Source organism: Zootermopsis nevadensis, unplaced genomic scaffold (genome assembly GCF_977971745.1).
Source record: "Zootermopsis nevadensis isolate Lab colony 2312 unplaced genomic scaffold, Znev_1.0 Znev_ptg000061l, whole genome shotgun sequence".
NCBI lineage: Eukaryota > Metazoa > Arthropoda > Insecta > Blattodea > Termopsidae > Zootermopsis > Zootermopsis nevadensis.
The window spans coordinates 11,228,355-11,245,539 of record NW_028259192.1 but is presented as its reverse complement, the minus strand read 5'-3'; the positions used below and the strand labels follow the sequence as shown (position 1 = coordinate 11,245,539).

Genomic DNA, 17,185 nt, shown 5'->3' with positions numbered 1-17,185 from the left:
GCGAAAAGCCATGTTTGCACATATTTTGTTGTGCACAGAACACGCACCTAAAGTGAAGCCAGGTAAATCAGACACACCCCTTATTTCGAATCAGTCAGTGCGTTGTTCAAGTATTCTTTCTTTGTTTTCAAAAGAGACGAAGAAAGATTTTTTTGGATGTGTTTATTCAAACACAACTCTCGAAAAAGTTTGTCGCTCATCTAATACACAAGCTCCTTGTCTTTAAAGAATCAAATGTTTCATTACTTTAATTTTGCCCTATTATTTATACCTTAATTTCAGTAGCATCGCTTCTGGTTCTTAGAAAAGTTAAATTGGCCAACATAGTTTGTTTATATTAGACTACGAATTTTTCTCCAATAGCCGCGTCCTTTCTGCGTTTTGCTTTGATTTCATAATTATTTAAAGATTTGTTTCAAACTACAAAATTCTGGTTGAAACAAATGTGAAATATTTCGAAGAACATGATTTTTGCCAACGCTCGAGATGTGATTATCAAAGTTTATTACACTTTCAGTGCCGGCAACGTCACTGCCATCATGATGTCCCATGCATGCAAGGGCGATTACATCGTCCCACCTCACTTCTTCGTTCGTTATTTTTTTATTTATATGGCCTTAAAAAAAGTATTGAATAACGGAAGTCCCTACAAAATTTCGTGAATATTTTTCCAGTGATTATCGATATTTTACGTGCGTACAGGCAGACGTCACCAGAGATGACTTCATAAGGAAAGTTTCATAAAAATCCTTTCAATGCTCTCGAGTTATTAGACTTATATGGCCTAAAGTGTAATTCGTGTGGACACTGATAGATGGCAGCACGAGATCTTCTCTCGAAAGACTGAGGATAAGTAGACAGACATTCTTAGCTTTCGCTGTAGCGTAAGTGACGTTTGATTTTCCTTGCGATGTAGGCTAACGAAATCACCAGTGACGTCGAAAAAAGTCTGCGGAATCAGATTAAACATAGAAGTTCCTTGTATTATAATTTTTAGTAATATTTCAGCCATTTTTTCCACAATAAAAATATTCAGGTTTAAACTGTGATAATAATGGGTTACGCATTACGTAGTTGTATGTAGAATGTTGGCAATCCTGAAACTTTGCTTTCGATATTCGAGTGATGTAGAGGGAGTTGAAACTTCGGTGAAGGTGAGTCAGTTGCTTTTAGACTTGCCTCGTGTTGCGGGTTTTGTGTTTCAGAAACAAATATTGTGCGTTTCTTTGCGCGTGGTACTGCCAATTGTAATCGAACATTAATTGTTTGACGTTTATGTATCGTTGTGAATGTGAATCTATTGTTTTAACTTGCGAATTTCCTTTTATGGAAAGCTTTTAATTGCAGGTATAGACTCTGTCCTTGACTTCAAGTAACTCCAACATGACAGCGGCAAAGGGAGGGGTGTGGGCTTCATAGGTAAGGTGGAAAGGCTTGTGTTGGGGATTTTAACAGCGAATTCAGTTTAATCAGTGGCATGGTTCGTGCTTTAAAGTAGTCCATGTTAATGTCTTTCTGACTGGGAAACAACACACAGATTCATAGATAAATATAAACATTGTGAAACAATTGCCCTTGTCATTCCTCCCCCCTACTCTCCAAACCAAGACTGCAGTTCTACAGTGCTAGTGTGCGTGGCGCAGGTTAGCCAACATAGGTTATGTATCTGGTCAGTGCGTTCGTGGACATGGCCTTGATGAATCGTCATATTAATTCAGTAAGTTACTACAATTTTCAGTTTCGTATTTACGAAAAGGCCGCTAAATTGGAAATTATTAAACTGGGTACATGTTGGTTTAACAATTACGCTTCCTGTGGAGATTGAAATATCTGTGGCTCTGAGCTGAAACGGCCGGCAGTATTTACAAATGGATATTCGATGTTTCATATTATATTTTTTTTCCACTGTTATGACAATGAATATGGCAATTTTCACATCTTGTTATTACATGCTTGCTAATGTTCGTACAGATTCTGAACTCTGGATCATCTCCTTTCAGGCAACTTTACATTGACCATTTTTATAAAATGAGACTCATTCTAAAGAAAACGTGTGATTGTGAATAGGTTGTATTTTTACTGGTGAAAAGTCCAACACCTTTGCTTGTGACTCGGTTCTTTATTTTTTAAGATGTAAAACGTGATAAAATTAACACAAACAAATGTATTTTATGTTCTGTAGTGAATGAACATGAAAAATCAAAACATACTCACGCAGTCAGAAAATATTACTTTGTGGTAGATGTTTTAAAGTGTTGTGTATATCAGTGACGGGTGAAAAATTAAACCAAAATGCCATTATACTAAGATTTTTCAGAGATATGTATGCACTGGTTTCTTTTTTCCAAGCCATTATCATCGTCATTTGACTTTGGTCTGTGTTGGGTCCTCATTCAGTTAATATCTGACGTCATCGCCTGTGATGTGGCATGAAGAACACACTTGGAATTTTAGGGTACTCCAAAGAGTACACATTTCCAGTCCTGTAAACTAGTATGTAGGCCTGTAATAAATATGGTATTCAACTTTGTGTCTCGTGACTTTTGGGGCATCCGGTTAGATTCGTGCTCCCTTTCTGGAACCTGGGAACTTGTAGATAGTTCTTACGTTTTTCTCTACCATCTTGGGAATGTATTTTCTCCACATTAATAGTCACTTTCTTAAGTACTACGCATTCTATATTCATAAATATTTTCTAACAAAACTCCAATCACAAGTTTGAAGATTTCGCTAGATAGCATCTCGTAGAGAATTTTCTTGCCTCTCTCTATCAATCATCAGTATTGTTTCTTAGTCTTTGCGTTTTCTTCACATTCTTCTTAGTCGAATTTTGCTAGCTTGTGATTTTGTACTTCTGCACGTAGCGTGTAATAGCTAATAAAATTCAATTTCTGTCATTGTAATCGATGTTTCCTCATATACCTGCATTGACATTTGTAGGAATGACTTAACATCCAGCTGTATTTTTTACTATTTTGCTTCAGTTTTTAATTGCTTCATTTTCTTTCTTTCGTATTTGCTTAGGCCTTCGTTCCTCTATAAGGAGGCATGAATGACTTGACTTCTTTTCCTTCATTCCCTGCGCTTCTTGGGTGCAGATGGTTTGCAGCATCAGCGTTACTGGTAACAGCTTCTTTGCTCACGTTTCGTTTTTCTTCGTTGGAACGTTTTGTTATTTCTTTTTAGTATACTGGATGCATTGCTGCTTTCTTCTGAATCGCCAGGGAAATAATCTGAGTTGTCAAAAACTTCTCTGTCGAAGTCTAACAAGGGCAGGGCATCATTTGAAGTAACGTTTTATCGACTAAAGATGCAGGACTTACACTCGCACTTTTCCTCTTTTCATTGGAACTGACATTTGTCTCTGAGGACATTTAAAACGAAGCGATGAACAGCTGTTTCATAACGTAACATGTGCTGGTGGAGTTTCTTTACAACAAATGTTTCTGCTTATTTTCAATGCTATTTTTTTTCCTTTTTCATATTTGTTCTGTTTTATTTATTCTGGTACATATTTTAAAACTCTTGTTGGACGACAGTTTCACAGCGTAGTTTAAAATTCAAAACAGTAACAGCTAAAATACTTTTAGAATACGGTTAATTTTAAAATATAGCCTTGATTTATATTTAAAGGCCTACCAGCAGGCCAGGGTCAGAGTTAGATAATCCACACGAAAAGATCGAAGTCCGCATTGGCCCTTCTTACATTGTAAGATAGTTTATTACTGAAGGCTAGTGTCAACACTTGTCGTTTTAGAACTAAAACAAAATTTAGTAGCCTTATTCACTGGATTCTCAGAGAATTCTGTCTCTATTAGTGTATCCTTGACATTTATCACAGACTGTCAGCAAATCTTATATTCGCCGTTTTACAATCAAGCCACAGACATAGACGAATTTTCCTTTTGTGAAAATATTTACACTAGAGTATCTACTCAGCTGAATTTTTATGGGTAGCAAACTTAAATCTTGAACCAGGTGTCCATAAAGATTGTTGTATCATTGCGTTATTAAAGAGCACACAAATGAACGGCGAACTGAAGCTAAATTAACCCACAATTGCTTTTGGTTACTTCAGGAAACTTGTCTGCCGTCCTGAGTGATATCAGTACTTCGGCATTTGACCTTCATTTCTACGTAGACCCAAAGAGGCAGGGCTTTCTCGGAGGATGGCTGACAGCTTGGCAGGAGCTCGTTTCACGTTATTTATTTATAATGAATTTCATGTTGCCATAAATATGAAGAACGTATGTGAACATTACAATTTACCAACCTGTAAGAGCAGTGGCATCTTCTCGAAACGTAGAGAAATTAATGTACTGAGAGAGAGATTGGAGGTTCCGACTCCGGTAAAGATGTCGATGATGAAATTCTGAATATTTAACGCCATGTGGACTTATCCAAGTCTATAAGACGTTACGACCCAGAAGACGAATAAGCTCGTGGTATTCTGTTTCTCCAGGTGTAATACTGAGTTGTTTCACATACATTTAAAATGCATAGGCTATTCAATATCTTGCGTATGTTTAATTTATAATTAGGATTTAGAGTTTTTCAGGTCGTTTAATATTATTAGGATAATGAAATAAAAATGCTAATGTGCTCATGGAATTGTGAAGCTATGGTGAGAGAGGAAATAAATGAATACGAAATTTTAAGGGAAAATATCTGGGAAAACGTACACCTGTAAGACCAAGTAGGTGATGGTAAAATATTGTTAATATGGTTTTTCGGGAGGGTGGTGTGAGGATCGGCCGTGGATAGAATTGGCACAGAATCGTGTCTGTTGGTTTGCTGTGGTGTTTCAGCTTTGTGTTCTGCTACGGCATTGCTAATTAAAATTGTAGAAAACTAATAGCGGAAAATGTGACTGTAGGGAGGTGCAAGTGCTTACAGGAAAATTGTGAATTGTTTGCCGTGTGTTTGTGCTCCGGGGCAAATGCCCTGCTTTGGGTCGTCAGTGTTCTACATCCGATGGACCAGTAACACCTGTTGGTAAGTAGACTACACAAGTAATAATTTTGAAAAAAAAATTGAAATGACGGTGGGGCAGAAGTGACAAGCACATAACATTTTCTGTTACGCCGTAATTATTTTGGAATTTGTCCTTTTACGTATGATAGTCTGGAAATTGCCTGCCATGGGGTAAAGAGATATGATGTCTGAAAATACGTTTCTAGGGAAGGAGAGAAGAACTGGGAAGGTTCCATAAATTAGGCTAAGCTGACTATTTTCAGAAATGTACCAAAATATGATGTAATTACAATTTAGACAAAATTACTAATTTTTGTTAAATTACGAAGTAGGTTAACATGAAATATGAAGCAGAACTCATAGAATAGCCGGAACAGGTAACAAACATAATTTACATTCAAAATTTTATTAGTAAGATTTCAAGGAAAGGACTATTTCAGTGTCACAAAGCCTAAACTGAAGGATTATGTTAAAATAGTTATTAAATAAACATGGTATGAACATATGGGTAAGATTTAAGTGATGGTGGACTGTTCTGAACGTTACAATGAACCTTCAGGTTTTGTGAAAGTAGGAGCTTCCTGACCAGCTGGACGACAACCAGCTTCCAAGAAAGTCAGTGTTCTGTGGAGTAAATTGTGTAGCTGGGTGTACTCTCTCCCACCTTGATATTATTGATTGTTACATAAAGACTTTTTTTTACATTAATTGGACTAGCTACTGGGGGGGGTCTGAGTCCTTGAACCCTTTTTGCACTAACCATTAGAGCAGATGTCAAATTGTTTCTGCCCCGATTCCTGGCGGCCGGGCTGCAAATAAAGAGAGATGGTGGATGTCAACTTGAACGGATTGCCGTTTAAGAGAAGGAAGACATCTTTTCTTTCCGTACTGGAATCTGAACCAACACTACAGGCCTTCGAGATTGTGGATGGGCGATTCCACGTTCCCTCTGTCGGTATCGGTGAAGTGGGGCCGTCCACGTGCTTCTGTTGCGTTTATCAATGTCACATTCTGTAGGCCGACAGCCCTTGTTCGTTTGTCACTCATGGACACCGAAATGTTCTTCGAAGGGAATAGAAATATTTTAAGATTATTTCCAAGAAATTTAAACATAAACAACTACAAGTTTTAAACGTGAATGTGAGGACAAGAAACGTACGAATGCAATGAAATCTTAGTCCAGCGGTCCTACTCCTACAGCCAGTCACGATTACAAATACAACGGGAAGTCTTGTCAGTCATTACTTAAGTCCTGATGATGGCAGCAGAGACAGTCTCCGAAACATTGTATAGGAACTTCATAGCTACTCCATATATACATGATGGAATGTTGCGATTTGAATCTGTGTCATATCACTAAACCTTTAAATAGGACAAAAATGTACAGTTCCATCAAAAGTATATCATAAAGAATACTTTGACTTTATTCAAAGACACATTCTCTGATGCAGTTTTACGCTTTTCATTTCTTCTGCGTAAAGATGGCCCAAATGGCGAGTTTATAAAAAAAAGAGGTGCCTATTCGCTTGCCGTGGTACAAGGCTTTCGCACTCGAGTGGGAAAACTCATGCATGGATGGCGCGCCCTTGCTGAAAATCGATTCAGTGCGATAATACAAGCCCCCCCCCCCCCCCCCCCCAGCTGCGCAGGGAATCATTTTACCTTTAAAAAACATACATCGCTTTCTTGGCTCTTTTTCAGGAAGCCGAGGAGAATATTTTGGAACTAAGACGGCAGGTAACAGGACAGTGGAGACAACAACGCAATAAGAAGTTTGATAGGTTTCTTCTTCGTTAAACTTTATGAAAATTGCGATAAACCCAAGTAGGATGAGATGGGTGGGGCCCCTATAACGCACGTGGGAAATAAAAATGCACACATAATTTTAGTCGGAAGGCCTGGGTGAAAGAAGGCAGTTGGGAGACTTAGACTTATGTATATGGGAGATAATATTAAAGTGAATCTTGAATAAAAGCGGCTCGAAGGCTTGGACTGAAGACTATGGTCCAGAAGCAGGTCTTTCAAATACTTTGTTGGATGAACCAAACACGTTGAAACTTTATTGATTAGCTGAACGTTCATCATCTTCCTAAAAGAACTCTCTTCAGTGGAGTTGGTTCATTTTCTCTGCTTCTATTTACCTGGTGATTCGCACGCCAGTACCTGCAGGGGTGTGACAATACACAGATTTATTGTTTACTTAACGACGCTGTATCATCGCTAGAGGTAGAGATGATGTAATGTGAAATCTGGCTATGCCCTGCGTTAAGGTACTCTCGGCTCTCGACTGAGAAAAATGATAGTCATCAGTCATGAAAGCTATAGGATTGTTACAATAGCCCACTGCCAAATTTCGTTCTTGCATCACAGGTTGGTTAGTTGCTCGATTGTTGGGAACCCCTGGTCTAAGATTGGTACAGGGCGTTTAAAAACTCTCTTTACAATAGATACTTAGTTTAAAATATATAATATGCAGAGATTTGCGACATAATTGTTTTTATGTAGGTTGGTAGCACTGATTTATGACAGTTGTTTGCTGTTGACATAACGTTAGATGAAAAATTATGCCCTGTCTATAGGAAAGAACGTGTCTAATGGAAAATATTGTCAAAATTGTGTTCTCTACTTTGTAGAGAGCATTTTAACACACGAAGTTGTGATTTTTATGTTCATTACTATTTACGTTTTAGAAAATTGCTAAGAATCGACCCAGAGCTCTTATCCTATTAGAACTGATATGTACGGAGTTCACCAAACCCTGAGACTTATCTTTTCCGGATTCTGTACGTGACAGTAACTGGTGTTTTATCTGGACTTACCCTTTAGATAATAATCTGATTCAGTTTCCGGCCGTAAAACCCGAGGCGGACGGGCTGAAGTGTAATCTCGCTGCCTGGATGCAGCTTCCCCTCCTGTCACACTTAACCTTTCACTCCCGGCAGATGAGATGAACAGCTAATAAACACGCAATAAAAATGAAGCTTTGTATTCACCCCTGCGCGGGAATCAAGCGATCTTGCTAAGACCCTAGACGTTATCACCTTCAGAAGGTTAGACGGTACAGCTCCGATTATCAGGGGCCCAATTATCCGTAGAGTGGATTATCCGTGGGCTCAGGGATTGCCTGTATCTAATATAAAATTATGTTTTCGTTAACTACTCGCAACACTGACTTATAGTAAGTTTCTATTTTGTTTGATGATTATAATAAAATATAATTTGCGTTAACCGTGTTTTTATATTATCTGGGGTCCTGCTACCATCATTTACAATGCATAATCGGCGATCTGATGTATGTTCCATTTAGCATGTAGCTTATTTATTATAGACTACGAAACAAGAGGGCAGACGGCTAAAATTCATCGCATTCTGAAAGAGCGCAGGATACATAAAATAACACTGCAGATATTAGATTTGTATATCATGAGGGTTAAGACATTTTCAGGTTTCTAATGTTTTCCTGAAGAAATAATTTGAGGGGTCCACAGTGGCCGCGCGGTCTGAGGCGTGGGGCTTGTGCCGCTTGGTCGCTGGGACCATGGGTTCGAATCCCACTCAAGCCATGGATGTTTCTCTGTGTTGTGTTGTCCTGTGTACAGGTAGAGGCCTTGCGACGGGCCGATCCCTCGTCCAAGGAGTCCTATCGAATGTTTATAGATCAAGCCAACTAAAAAAGTTGGGGACCCGTAAATGGTACCGGAAAATGTACAAACATTGCCAAACCGGAAAAAGAAGAAGAAATAATTTGAGTTAACATTGTAACAGGATTCAGAATTAAGTGACGCACTAATCAATCAGTATTGGTCAAACGTCACTTCTTTGTTTTCACTCATTCAACAGTTTAATTGCGCAGATATTACCAGTAATTTATGAAGAGTTCAGAACACAAAAGTTTAAATTGTGTCAATATAATGTAGTTTGTGTGTTTCAAAAACTTCAATTGCTTTTGTGAGGCATTGTCTTGGTGTTGACAGCTCTATCGATTTATTTATGTGTGTTCAGTAACTTGAAAACACAAAGAATCAGCTCTTATTTTAATCACAATTCGCTGCTTATGAAATTAATAGCATTATTGTAGGTCACACATGTGTACGTTAGGTTAACAGATTACTCGCGTAGTGGAAAAGTTTCTCGGCTTATATGTAATAGACTGGTAGGTCTATAAATAATCTCCCTCTTTTGACACCGGGGGCACAGTTTATCCAATGGCAAGTTCTACAGAAAAACTTTAATAAACTTACAGCTTCCGTCATTTACAATTTATATGAGGCCCATGCAAATTTTGCACCCAAGGGCCAATTTCAAAACACTTGAAGCATGGAGGATCACAACATCTCCTTTCATCACAAAGGTAAAGAGTACAAATTGTAAATACTTCGGTAATAACAACAACAATTTCAACTATAATAGACGAATAAAAGAGGTGTTAAAATACGAAGAACGATTGATCGAAAAACAGTGCACGAGGACTGTGAAAGTGAGGGTGGTGTTAGTAATTATTGGAGCACCTGGAAGCGTCTCTCGATGGATTAAAAAGCGTTTAGACGATGCACCTTTTAAACGTTGCAGCTGAGCGTGTAGAACCGCAGAAGACAGCTGTTCTGGGAAGGCGACATCTTAATTAATCTCAAATTTATTTTGAAGGAGCTTGTGTAATGACCTCAGTGAGAAGGTTGATGGACGGATAATGTAAAAAATAATGATATCAATAATATTACATTTTCGGGAATAATGAAGGAAGAGTAAGCAAATATTCCTAAATTACAAACGAATTATTCTGCTTATCTATGTATTTACAGTGGTCTCGCGTGGTGTTTGCTTAGACGCTGGGACCGTGCGTTCGAATCCCACTCACGGATGTTTGTATTGTCCTTTGTAGGTAGAGGCCTTGCGGCTAATCACTCGTCCAAGGAGTCCTGCCAACTGCCTAAAATGATTCACAGCTTCAGAAATAATTCTGAATTGGTACAAGCCACATCAAGCAGAAGTCAATTTGCATGGCCCTTAGTAACTTTGAGAGCAGAAGCTGATGTCTAATAATTTTAATTATTATTATATATTTATATTGCTATAACACTTTAACCATTATCAGTGTAATGTAGAATCAGTGTTTGATTGAGATTCTAGATTTCTGGGCGCCTAGTTTTATATTTCCACCAAGTTACGACTTCCAGATATGATTCCGTAATAGAAATACGGTTCAGCATTGTGTCTGATACACACTTCAATTACCAGACGGACAATAAGAGTTATATTAGATTAATTGTAACAATAAAAACAATGTACTTATTTACCAATAATTGGCTGAGACAGACTTATTGTACAGAACAGGCTGTTTGCATTTTTTTTGTGGGACCGGTTCTGTAATTGTAATATGGGGGCCCTGGTATGAAGCCACGCTGTAGGTCAACTGATAATTCGTGTCCAGATGACCTTTTCCTCTTCGTTATGACGTACAAAGCTTCTTTCTTTGTAATTCCGTGACCAATCTGTCAGTTACGAACCGGTATGAGCACTTTCCAGTCTTATATTTCTTTTGTAGCCCTTTCGTCTGTTGACCCATATTTATTTCGAACTTGTTTTATCTACGAACTTTATTACTTATTTTTGCTGTTTCGAATTTATGATCATGTTGATTGAATGTTACATATCTATGCCTTCATCCCGTTTGTTCCATAGTAAAAGAAAAAAAAGTTAGGTTAACACATTTTTCAGATTTCATAGCCACGGATTGTATTTGTTTACAATGGCCCTCTAATGTCTCATTCTATACTGAATATCCTCAGACGTTGGTAACTGACTCCATGGAGCAGATTTGTTCTTGAGAATTTCTATAAAAGAAATTCCTATTATTTTATGGAGCCTGAAGGTTCATTTCCATGACCGCAAGAGCAGGCCACTGGTCCATATCTTGAGGCAAATGGATTCGATCCGCAACTTCCGACCCTCTATCTTTTAAGGTCGGTTTTAATATTATCCCCCGTTTCTTCCTAGGTCTTTCAAGTGAAATCTTCCTTTCAAGTTTTCAGGTTAGTTTCTGTGTGAATTTATTATCTCTGCAGCGAGTGCTACATGTCCCGCCCATCTGCTAGCTCGTGACTCGGGAGATGATGTAGCTTCGAAAGACAGTCGATTTGTTTTTCAGAACTATCGATTATACTTCTTTCTGTCGTGTTTGGTTTCACACCTTGAAGTATCCAAGTTGTTGCCCAGAGGAACATGTTTTTTGGCTGTATTTTCCGAAGGTAGATATGAAACGAATGAAGATGTACCAGGATTAAGATGACACAACTCATTCATCTCAGTGTTTGGGCTTCTGAGTACCGTTTTTTATTATTCTTCTTCTTTGTAGTGCACCTGTTCTCACCTTTAGTCAGTCGGCCAGCTGCGTCTCTGCCCGTTAGCAGGATGTTTTCTTCAATGTAATCGACGTCGACTTTCTCGCGTATTAGTTTTTCGTAGGGATTCTGTGTGCCTCTAAGGGTCTCATAGTTGTCATCTCCGCCTGTTCTTCTCTTCTTTTGCCTTTTTCTCTCCACGTATGTGCCTCATTGCTGTACAGGGCTTACTAGAATGATGGGGCTTTGTAAGCGGATTAGTCAGAATAGATTCTCACTGTGCATTTGCGTATGTAAGCCATTAACATAACGGCACGCGCCATATCGATACTCGGCTTCTGTTCACAAACCTGCAAATGGAATCTCTGCTGTTAACAAAACTGTATAGGTATTTAATGAAGTCAAAATGCATCTAAAGCTGGGTATTTTTTTAGCGACTTAATACCAGAGTCACGAAGCCCTGCCTTTCATTTGTGCAGATCGTTTATTTTAAAACTGGTTTAGTGAAATTTAAATTCTGTGTTCTTCTGGATGACGTTCCTATACCATTCCGTTTGCAAGTTATTTCATCTGCAGGGCTTTTAGTTTTGTCTCATATTTTAGAAATGTCGGTCATCAGGTCGGTTTATTAAATTTCAATTCGCTTATTTATTCTGACGGTTTATAATTTAACAATATACGAGGGTCGCTCATTAAGTAATGCCCCACATTTTTTTTCTCAGCCAATAATGAAGATAGAAAAGTGCACTTTTACATGCTTGAGATTTGATGTTTCCCGCGTTCGTGTACGGAGTTTCAAATGATTCCAACCGATAGCGGAGCTGTAGTGAACTGTTAAAATGGCGTCTGTGAACGACTCTCGTTACAAACAACGAGCTGTAATTGAATTCTTTGTTGCTGAAAAAGAAACGGTGGTGAACATTCATAAACGTTTGTGTGCTGTGTATGGAAGCTGTGCAGTCGATAGGAGCACCGTTGGTCGCTGGGCTAAGAGAGTTAAAGCTTCAGGAAGTGAAGAAACCGAGCTCCGTGATCTGCCGCGCTCTGGGCGTCCTGCCACAGCCACCACTCCAGACATGTTGAACCGCGCGGATGCCATTATTCGTGAGGATCGGCGCATCACAACTCGACAATTGGCCCAACAGCTTTCAGTCAGCAATGGAAGTGTAATTGCAATTATCCGGGCTCTTGCATATTCGAAGGTGTGCGCAAGATGGGTTCCACGAAGTCTCACAGCAGACCACAGGATTCAAAGGAAAACGATTTCTTCTGAATTGTTGGAGCGTTTTGATGCTGAGGGAGAGATCTTTCTGTCCCGGATCATTACAGGTGACGAAACCTGGATACACCACTTTGAGCCGGAGACAAAAAGGCAGTCAATGGAGTGGCATCATCCTCTATCACCGAGAAAGAAGAAATTCAAGTCAACTCCCTCCGCCGGAAAAGTCATGATGACTGTCTTTTGGGACAGTGATGGGGTCATTCTTGTGGATGTGATGCCAAGAGGTGCGACCATCAATTCAGACGCGTACATTATGACCCTGGAAACCCTCAAGAAGCGTTTCCGACGAGTTCGGCCTCACAAGCATCCAGCAGAAATTTTGCTCCTGCATGACAATGCACGCCCTCACACAAGTCCGAGAACCCGGGAAGAAATCACCAAATTTGGTTGAACGGTGCTGCCCCATCCACCCTCCGACTCCATCTCTTTGGGCCACTTAAAGATGCTATCCGCGGAACAAGGTTTGAAGATGACGAGAGCGTTATTCAAGCAGTGAGGACATGGCTACGTGCACAGGACAAGAGCTGGTACCGGCAAGGCATGCATGCACTTGTTCCACACTGGCGTAAAACCGTACAAGTTGATGGGGACTATGTGGAAAAATAGTATGTGTAAAGGAAACATTGATTTATATTGTCACTAAATTTGAGCCATCTTGAATAAATATGTTCTGAGGAAAAAAATGTGGGGCATTACTTAATGAGCGACCCTCGTAGTTTTAAATATATTGTCTTCGCATCATTAGAAGAGAACTTTATAAAAACTTATTATTAATTAAGAGTTATTATTAAGTATTTAAATAAATAAAATATTAATTTTGATTCAGATTCAAATTTCATTCTATATTTAATAGACGTATTATGTTTATTTTGCCAGGAATTATATCTTCTAACGCCGCATTGCAACGTTACAAACTGAATAGTGTTGTACATACGCTCTGATCCTTGCTCACGTCGGCGAATGTGACCCAGGTGACGATGTGAAGCCATAGAAGGGGATGAAATTACGTGAACTAAGTTAGTGCTTTTATAAAATAATTTTGTTAGGTTTCGTGCGGTTTTTGGAATTAGTTTGACACGTCGTCTCGTCACCGTAGAATAAGAGCTTCTCAGCCACTTTCTAAATGTAATTTTCTACTCGCGATTCAGAATTAACGGTTATTTTGGTAGAGAATATTTTGTGCGTTTTTTGGATGAGCGTCAGAGGTTTGATTTCCCCGTGGCCGTCGTCTCTGCTTGGCGATAGGAGTTTGTTAAGACTCCACCTTACATTCGCTTTTCTGCCCTACAATTTGACCTTGGCCTTTTGCTTGTTTTCAAGGTCTTTACTAAGGACACCTGATATTTATTTATTTACTTATTTATTTCTTGACACAGATAGTATTAGTATGATCATATAAAAGGTGGATAAGCCGCGAGGAACAATTCGTTAAAATATTTTAGTTGCGAAGCCCGAAGGGAAGCGACCATTCGGAAGTCCTAGGCGTTGATGGAAGATTGTTTCTTAAATTGGTATTTTAGAAATAGCATGGGATTTCAAGTACTGGATTTATCTTGCTTAAGAAGGGAACTGGTGATAGGTTCTTATGAACATAGTCATAAACTTTCCGTTTTCATAAATGACGAGGCGTTTTTTTGACTAGCTGAGGGACGGTCAGCGTCTGAGAGAACTGCTGTGCTCCATGGACTTAGTTCAGTCGCCATAAATCCATATCTATTGTCGATGAAATTGAGGGCCGTGGAAGCACTGAGCATCCCACACAAATCAGAACATGAAAGTGCAGAAATGGGCGTTAAAGAGCGGACAGACAGTAACGATGCTGACGAAATGGAAAACAATTAACACTGACATAAACGTAAAATGTGGGATGCTGGGATGTGTATATGCTCTTAAAAACGGATCACTCAAACTCCCACAGTATAAGTGCAATGGCATGCCAGCCATTAACTTTGTGCCATCCTGATGCCAAGAAATGGGGCATTAATAAATGTTAAAGATCTTTTTATTGTTTCTCCCACGCGTTATGACCTGGAAATTGTTTGTTGAAACTTCCCACGACATTTATACCCCCACACATTTATGTTATGAATTTTCTACATCTTCGATATCACCCACTCGGTTTCTTGGTCCAAGATATAAATTTATTGCGGTCGTAATGTTCCTCGTGTCTTGATGTTCGGTAAGACGGGAATGGCCTGTAATAATTGTATGACAGAAACTCGTAAAAAGTAAGTTCCAGGTTACATTGATGATGCAGTACTCTTTATCTGATGTAAATTCAAGACCAAGAAACAGTTATCTGTAAGTACCAAAATATTGATTAAAAGTCAGTAAAATTTTAAATATTTATATAATAACCTCACGTTGTTCTTGTCAGACTTACTATTTGTGACCTCATGGAAGTATTACATTTGTTATATTAACTTTTATAATTCTCAGTTTGATGTGTGTGAAAACTATGGCTGATAATAATTGTAAAGACGACGATAGTTAGCGTGAACACTAAAATATAAGGATTCATAAAGACGAGATTACAAAATTTAGGTTGGGAATTTCTGAAGAACGGAGACAGCTCGGAAGATGTAAGCTAAATTCCGGAATAATATTAAAGCGGATGTTAAGAAAACGTGTGTACTGGATTCATGTGGCTTCGGAAAGGGGCCAGTGGCTGGCTGTTTTGAAGCTCCCGGTTGTCACATTATGCACAAAATGTCTTGGTTAACTGAGAGACTATAAGCTTCTCTAGAATGATTCTGTTCCACGGAATTAGTAACCATTATGCTCGAGAATACAGTCCCACTAATCACTCACGAAGTTCCATTGTCTACACATTAAAAAATTGCTGACTTTTAGCAATGCATGTACGTTTTTTTAAATACTAGTCATAGTACCAGTTACTCGCCCGTTTTCTTCATAAAACAAACTGTCTCGAAAATTAAATTAAATTGCGTTGCGGACTAGGCGTAAGTGTTACTTACATATTACTCATTACTGCGATGATTGAAAAATATTATTATGACAAATACTGTGGTACTTTAAAAGTATCTTTATTCAGATGCTTAAAAAATGTGCAGCCCACCGTATTTGTGGGGAATTTGTGGTCAGCCATTATCAGTTAGCGTGTTAATAATATTTTATTGGCATTATGTTCAGATTTTTAGAGCAATATACTCGATTAGATACATTTCATTATGTCTGGTACTAACTAAATAACTCCACACAGCAGAATCCTTCTTGAAAAGGTGATAGTCCTTAAGCTAGTCGAAAAAATTACCGTCTTTCAAAAATTCTGACTTTTAATAACGTGTTGACATCATGAGAGAGATGAACGAGGTCTATAGCCTCCTACTTTATATACTCAATATCCGCCTTAATATTGCGTGTATATCTCGAATGTAGTTTCTTCCCTTCAGATTTTTGGACATGTTAACATAAACGCGAATTAAATAAAACGAAGAAATGCCATTTAAGTAAATTATTATCTGTGAGTAAAGGCTCTACCACATTCCACATTCATTAACCTTCAAAAGGATCTCATTTAACATGCAAGACTAGATAACCGTTAAGACTAATTAGTGCTGTTCATTGTGGAAGCTAAATTCAAGATGACAGGGGGTATAAACACAACCCATGTACCGCAGTCCTTGAGAAGGTAATAGTCGTTCAACTTGTTAAAACCTGGAACCCGTTCATATTCACAAGAGTACTCCATTGGACATAACCAAGAGTCACTTGAATTCTGTATGCATCTTGAAAATATTTCTTTACATTAAATTTAATTTGGTTCTCACCTTTATTCCTCTGTATTTAAAGTGGGATTGTCGCCTTTGACATTCAGGATTTGTGACTGAACTTTTGGATGCATTCTCACTACATCTGTGCGAGCTGTATGCCTCTCACACGTAATTTTCTTTGATTTCACCGCCACAGGGCAACATTTATTAAAAGGTACATTTCTAAACAATTATACCATTTTTGCTTCCCTGTTTGTAGTTATATGTGTATAACAACGGTGACCTAATTCTTCAGAAAATACGCTGAACAGCAAATAAATTGTCGTATGGCAATGTTTTTATCCCCCCCAGATATTAGTTTTAATTGAAACACAAACAATAGGATTGTAATAACCGATCACAAAATAGTGAAAGGTATAAAAATGTAACTTAGAAATTGAATGTAGCTCGTGTTTCATGAAACGTGAAGTAGATATCCTGATACTGTGCCGTCATGACACATTTCTTGTCGCTTGAATGCTTGTTCACGCTCTGGGGCAGGAGACGGTCACGTTTCGGTCAACACAAGGACATATTTGGGCAGGATCATTCACACTGTTAGGTCAGATATCGGTCAGGACACGGACACGAGCACAATGTGGTATGGACCAGGATGCTGGACGGTTCGGACGTGAAAGTTTTCTCTTGGCTACTATGTGTTACAAAAATTTATAATGAGAGGAAGAAGAAATAAAAGTGAATGTGTACGAACGACGTTTCTGCCACTGTGTATAGATGTTTATTAAATCAATCTCATTTTACTGAAGTTCACCAATCAATAAATATTGTAATATGGGTTGCGTGACTTATCGCTTTGT

General features: G+C 38.5%; 1 protein-coding gene across 4 annotated transcripts in view; it reads left to right on the top strand.

The window, feature by feature from the left end:
* Positions 1 to 1,146: 1,146 nt before the first annotated feature.
* Positions 1,147 to 17,185, top strand: part of jeb (low-density lipoprotein receptor domain-containing jelly belly protein) — a 416,231-nt gene continuing 400,192 nt past the window's right edge. For 2 of the 4 annotated variants that reach the window (XM_087340068.1, XM_087340067.1), the window contains exons 1-2: positions 1,147 to 1,419; positions 4,809 to 4,995. The gene's annotated coding sequence lies outside the window, so the exon portion shown is untranslated. The remainder of the gene's footprint in view (positions 1,420 to 4,808; positions 4,996 to 17,185) is intronic. The other 2 variants (XM_022081953.2, XM_022081969.2) reach the window with 2 other exon arrangements.